Consider the following 6,601-nt stretch of genomic DNA (forward strand, 5'->3'; position numbering starts at 1 on the left):
AAGAGTCAGTTATGACCCCAGAACTAATTCTAGATTCATTCATTAACCCCGGAGAAACCGGTGCTTATTAGGAAAACATATATTTATCAATGGGAAGCGTATTCATTCAGAATTCACAGAACTGGAGACAACAGTTCAGTTGCTTGCCTAGCATGCATGAAGCCCTGGGTCAGATCGCTAACACTGCATCAAGCCAAGTGGGGTGATGATCCCTGCCTGAAATTCCAGTACTCAGGAGGAAGTGGTGGAAGGATCTGGAGTTCAGGGTCATCCTTGGCTTCCTAGTGATTTTGAGACCAGTCTGAGCTACATGAAATCCTGAAAGAAAAAGAATTCTCTCCTGATCATATGTCTTTTAATATTAAATTATTAAGTGTATCTTAGAAGATTCCTTGAAGTTAAGTGAAGGATTCTAAACAATTAAGAAAAGTGACATTTTAAGTATTTTAATAGCAATTATTATTTTTTATTATTATCACTGAAAACTCAGATACAGGTGATAAAAGGAATATGGCAAAATTATTTTATTTTATGCATAGAAAAATAGGCATATTTCTACTGACCTAATTTTGGGCATTAGTCAATTTTATTCTTTTTTGAGTTATAATAGCATGTAGATGAAATGATTTTACTTAAATCTGACTTTTTTCCCTCTCTTAACACAGTTAATGTGATAATTTAATTACCTATGCTGCTGTTAATGTCTACAGTAGATGTGCTAATTATGTAAAACCATTTCATAATGATCAGAATAGGGGTGAGGACTTTATCTGAGGTCATTTGAGTTCTTGTGAAGGTTCCATTAGCGTTTTGTTCATGTACCAAATTTACTGCTGTCAAATTCTGAAATCACAAGAAATTAGGAGGAAAGTGGAATGAACAGGGAAAAAAATACTGTGTTCTGCAAGAAACAATTTAATGGGCTCTATTCCTGTGTGAACATCAGTCAGCTTTTAATCTGTGTGATTTTATTTTATGCGCATGGGGGCTTACAGGCATGTATATGTGTACACCATGTATATGCAGTGTCCACAGAGACCAGAAGAGGGCGTTATACCCCCTTGGAACTGGAATTAGAGTGGTTGTAACCCACCATGTGGGTGCTGAACTTGAATCCTCTTCAAGGGCAGCGAGTGGTCTTAACCACTGAACAATCACCCTAGTTCCTAAGCAGTGTAGCATGAGGAGTCCTGCTGACCAGAGTCTGAGAAGTTCCTACCACAGAAGTGAATTCGAGCACACCTGTTTGTGCGTTTTTATGTAGGCCTAAAAGTAGTTTTGCTTGCTACCGCTGCCCCTTCCTTCTTAGGATCCAATAATGTTTATGATTAAAGTGAATAAACAAGACCCTCTCTGAGACGTAAGAGGTTGTGGAAAAGATGTAAGAGCTACCGGGTGGGAAGGGGCGCTGAGAAATGTTCATTTCTGGACGTGACATGACCATTGTGCTCTTGAACTCCCAGCAGCAGAGAGGTAAGTTACATGCACAAGATGGGAATAAGACTAGGCCTGTCATGGAGGATGGAGGGGCTCACAAGGCCCCACTCTTAAGAAGCATCAGACTGTCTGTGGTTGCTAGAGGGGTAGAATCACATTCTGTAGCTACTGGTAAGTTGTCCTGACTCCAGTTAGTACCTCCATCCTTGCTTGTGCAAGCAACCATAAATAAATGCAGCAGGCCACAAAAGAAGGAAGGAAAGAAGGAAGGAAGGAAGGAAGGAAGGAAGGAAGGAAGGAAGGAAGGAAGGAAGGAAGGAAAAGAAAAAAGAAAAGGAAAGAAAAAGAAGAGAAAGGAAGGTTAGAAAGGAAGGAAGGAGGGAGGAATAGAGACAGGAGGAAAGAAAGAAGAGATAAAAGACATGAAAGTAGGAAAGAGACTTGTTGGGCTCAGCAGGACAGGTTAAGGACAATTGGGAAGAATATGATCAAAGAACATTATGTATGTATGGAATTGTCAAAGAATAAATAAAATGCCTAAAAATAAATCAATAAAATGTTATAACCAAAAAGAAAATGCAAAGCAAATTAAAGTCCAGCTTCCTGCAGTGAATCTAGGTGAAGAAATTAAAAACATAAAAATCACACAAAGAAAAGCCCTTCCCATGGTCAAATCTGACAATTCCTCACTGTAGAGATGGTATGCAGTGAGCACCGAATATCTGTGGATATCTCTTCACCTTTCAAGCAGTCTGCACTGTGTGGTTCCTTCTCATTTTAGAGTTCAGAATACTGAAGTTAGAGGAGGTAAAGCAGCCTGCCGCTTACCCCTCTCTAGCAAACAGCGAAGGCCAAAAACAAATACAACAGAGCCTTTCAGAGTCTGTGTGACCCACTGTCCAGCTGGGTGCCTCCACTGGGCACAGACTCTACACCGTACACTCTATACCCTACACTCTCTGCTCTACATTCTCAACTGTAAACTCGACGCTCTAGGCTCTACACTCCACACTCCATACTCTACACTCTATGCTCTACACTCTACACTCTAGGCTCTACACTCTATGCTCTATACTCTATGCTCTACACTCGACACTCTAGGCTCTACACTCTATGCTCTACACTCCATACACTACACTCTATACTCTGTACTCTATGCTCTACCTCCTACAGTCTGTACTTTTTTCTCAACACTCTATACCCTGCACTCTACACTCTATATGGTCTACGCTCTACACTCTGTACCTTACACTCTATGTCCTATACTCTGCACTCTATATTCTACACACTATAGTCTACACTTCATACTCTAGATTATATACATTCTACACTTTATGCTCTGTCCTCTATGCACCCTGTACTCTATTCATTATACTTTATACTCTATACTTTACTCTCTATACTCTCTACACTACCCTCTCTATGTTAGACTCCATACTCTGCACTCCATATACTCTATATTTTACACTCCATGCTAGAACTACCCAGCAGAGGTTCTTTCCTCTGCTCTTAGCAGCAGTGGTCGGTTATAACTTTTGCACACATAACCATTTAAATGTACATGAAAAATACCCCAAAGCACCTGAGAATGTGTATCTTCTATCTGGCTGCAGATCACCAGGAGTGGTTGGAATGACTCCAGACTCTTTTATTCAAGGGTTAAGATGTTAAAGTTCTATGCACCAATTTCACTGGGGCCTTTGTGCTATTCTTGTCCTTGGAAGTGTAGTTCTTCATATAAGACAAATGCTTTTGCCAGGACTTCCCCAGTTTAATAAAATGATATATTATTTCCTTAATTCTCAATGCATTTCCCCCCAGCTTCACATTTCATGTACTTTGTTTACCTCAGCACACTCTCTAGTTTGAGGATATCCTCCAACCCAATCATGATGCTGTTGGTACAGTCTACAAACCAGCCTGTGTGACTCCTCCTTTTCCTGACTCCTTAAGTCCATGCTAAGGGGAAACCAGCATGGCTCCATTGCCCAGAGTCAGTCAACCAGTGAGGCCAGGTCTTTGACTCTGGGTAAAAGATGAACACTAACCACCTAACTTCTCTAGAAATAGCAGAAAGAATTAGTTTCACAACCAGCTCCTAAATGAAAGTCACAGAAGATGCTTCAGTAAACCACATGAGCCTGCGTCTTGCAAATACTCAGAAGAGCACCCTGCACCATGTACATGGTTGCCTCCGCTACCCCTATCTATTTGTAAAATTATGTGTGTGTGTATATGTATATATGTGTATATATATATATGTGTGTGTGTGTATACACACACACACACACACAAACTCTCATCAGGACTGCCTGGATTCTCTTCCTCTGTGGTCTGAAAAGGCCACATCCCCAGAGGGGGAAGTGTTTAAAGAGCAGGCAACTGAGTTGATGTCAGGGACAGCCCCTGCTCCACTTACTCAGTAACCCACATGGAGACTGAGCTGCCTATGGGCTTCATCTGAGCAGGGGGTCTATGTCCTCTCCATGCATGGTCCTTGGTTGGTGCTTCAGTCTCTGCAGGCTCCCCTGGGCCCAGATTTTTGCCTTGTTGGTCTCCTTGTGGAGCTCCTGTCCCCTCCAGGTCCTTCTATCCTCCCTACCTCCTTCTTCCATTATATAGTCCCTGAACTCTGCCCAAAGTTTGGCTGGGACTCAGCATCTGCTTCAATCCCCGTTAGGTGGAGCTTTTCGGAAGACCTTTATCATAGACTCCAGTCTTGAGTCTTTTCCACCATGTCTGATGTCTATCCTGTTTGCCATTCTAAATGAGATTTAAGCATCCTCCCTAGGGTCCTCCTTGTTGTTTAGCTTCTTCAGGTCTGTACATTTTAGTATGGTTATCCTATGTTATATGGCTAATATCAGCTTATAAGTGAGTATATACCATGCGTGTCTTTCTGTTTCTGGGTTACCTCACTCAAGATGATCCTTTCTAGTTCCATCCATTTGCCTGAAAATTTGACTTGATAATGTAGGATCAGATGGCAGTGGAGGAGGAGTCCACCTTTCATTGGATTAGAGGAAGGGGATAGGGATGAAGAGAGAAAGAGTGAGACCAGGAGGAGATAAGGGAGGGGGCTACAATCAGGATATAAAATGAATAAATTGTAAAAAATTAAAATTAAAAAAATAATAATAATAAGATTACATATATCAGATTCTAACCTGAAAATCACCTGCAATCACAGAACAACACTGAGACTGTGCTTAGCATGGCAAAGAGAGCTGTGTGGATTTTAGCACTTTCTAAAGGAAAAAAAAGGGGGGTGGGGGAAGGAAGGGGAAAGAAGAAAAGAAAAACATTTCCTGCATGCTTACTTACAGGTTCTGCCAGAAACAGTAGATTTTTAACAAGAATAGCTTGCTTTTTTTTTCTAAATAATTTCCTAAGAAACAGTCCAGTCTAGACCATTATCTTGATAGTTCATAATTAGGTTCAATAATAAGGCTTGCCTTGCTAGCCAGGGTCAGATTGGCATGTCCCCGGCATCTAGGCACAGGGGCCTTGCTTTGAGAGGGTATTGTTAGAAAATCCATTATTATCATCACCCCACACTTCAGAGAAGTGGCTGTTTTGTGAATTGATGGTGTGATGTTGCCACTTTAGATAAAAGAGTCCATGAATTATTGACTTAATGAGTTAATGTTGTTTGATTTCAAACAAAGTCTTTGATGCGAGACCCAGAACTTGTAATTGCGGTGCAGGAAGGGAGTGCAGGTAGTAGGCTCCACTGCGCACTTAGGAAGCACGTCAAGTGTGAAAACAGACAGGGACCTTACAGAGATGCCACTGTCTCTCACACGATAACACCTGACTTGGTGTGTCTCGGGCCTTAGGATGGTTTTGTGCCTGTTATTTTGCATAAAACACAAAACACTTATTTGCAGCCTCCCAGCCCCTGCCACTTTTAAGCTTTGTCAGGTTTGTCTGGAGTCCTAAGTGTGTGTGTGTGTGTGTGTGTGTGTGTGTGTGTGTGTGTAGGGGTTCTTGGGATTGTTTCCATATAGCCCTGCTGGCTCTGTGTATGATTGTTACTGAAGAGAAATACAGAGAAGCATATCATGGGGAAATAAGCCAGTGTTCTCATGGCCCATAAAACAAAATGGAAATCAGCCCTCCTAAATGGTGGTGCTTTTCCTCAGAGCATACAAAATCGTGGGGCAGAATAAAAAGCCCTGGCACAAAGCTGTTATCAGGCTTTCCAGAGACCTGGGGAGCAGGGGCTCCTTGGATTCCATGGGTGCTCTCTCAATGAAGTTGTGCTGACCTTCTGCTGTGTACGTGCTAGCCACGAACACAGCTTAGCCCTCCATATCCTGTCAAGTATAAAGTAGGTGTCATGTTTCCCATTTTACAGACATAAAGACCAAGGCTTCTGAAGGAAGAAAGGATGAATTGTTCATAGATACAGAGTTAGTAGGATGGACACAGAGTTCACACAAGTTCTAGCAGAAGTTTCGATCCCCCAACTCTATCTTCTAAGTCCTGGAATGACAGAGGTGCACTGTCATGACTGGTCTATGCTGTGCTGGGAATCCAGGCCTGGGTATTTTTTATTCCAGGCAAGTATTGTACCACCTGAGCTGCAAACCAGCCCTTCTGCTTTGGTTATCTATGTTATCGATGGCTCTGTCATCCATAGACTCCTTCCTTGATCCTTTCCTGTTGTGTTCTGACTCCATCTCCTTTGTAGTCAGGTTTTCCAGCCCAGAAACAACCACACTCCTGGTACCTTTAGTCATCCTTGTACCCCCTACTGTCCCATTTTCTTATACCCCGGTCTCTTTCTTTTCTCCTTGGGTAACCTGGTCAGTGATACGGGTCAACTTAGACTGAAGTGTGGATGAGGCTCACATCTGGGTGCTGGTCATACTCAATCCACGCCTGCATTTCTATCTAGAAGCTTTCTTCAAAGACTCAGTAAATCTAAAACTTGCTTCTCTGTCCTTTACCTGTCTCCTTCCATCTTGTTACTAATGTGCCAAGATTCTTAGCGTCCTGACTGAGAGCGTCATTATTTTGCATGCTCCTTGCCATCCCTCTTTCAACAGCTGATTGCTAACCCTCTTGGTGTTCCTCATTTTTGCTGCCTTTGTCCTGACTCAGGCCCTCAGGAGTGCTATCCTAAGCCAGTGCCACAGTCCCCAAACTGGCATTTCTG

This window comes from Psammomys obesus, unplaced genomic scaffold (assembly GCF_907164565.1).
Source record: "Psammomys obesus unplaced genomic scaffold, mPsaObe1.curated_primary_1811, whole genome shotgun sequence".
Lineage (NCBI taxonomy): Eukaryota > Metazoa > Chordata > Mammalia > Rodentia > Muridae > Psammomys > Psammomys obesus.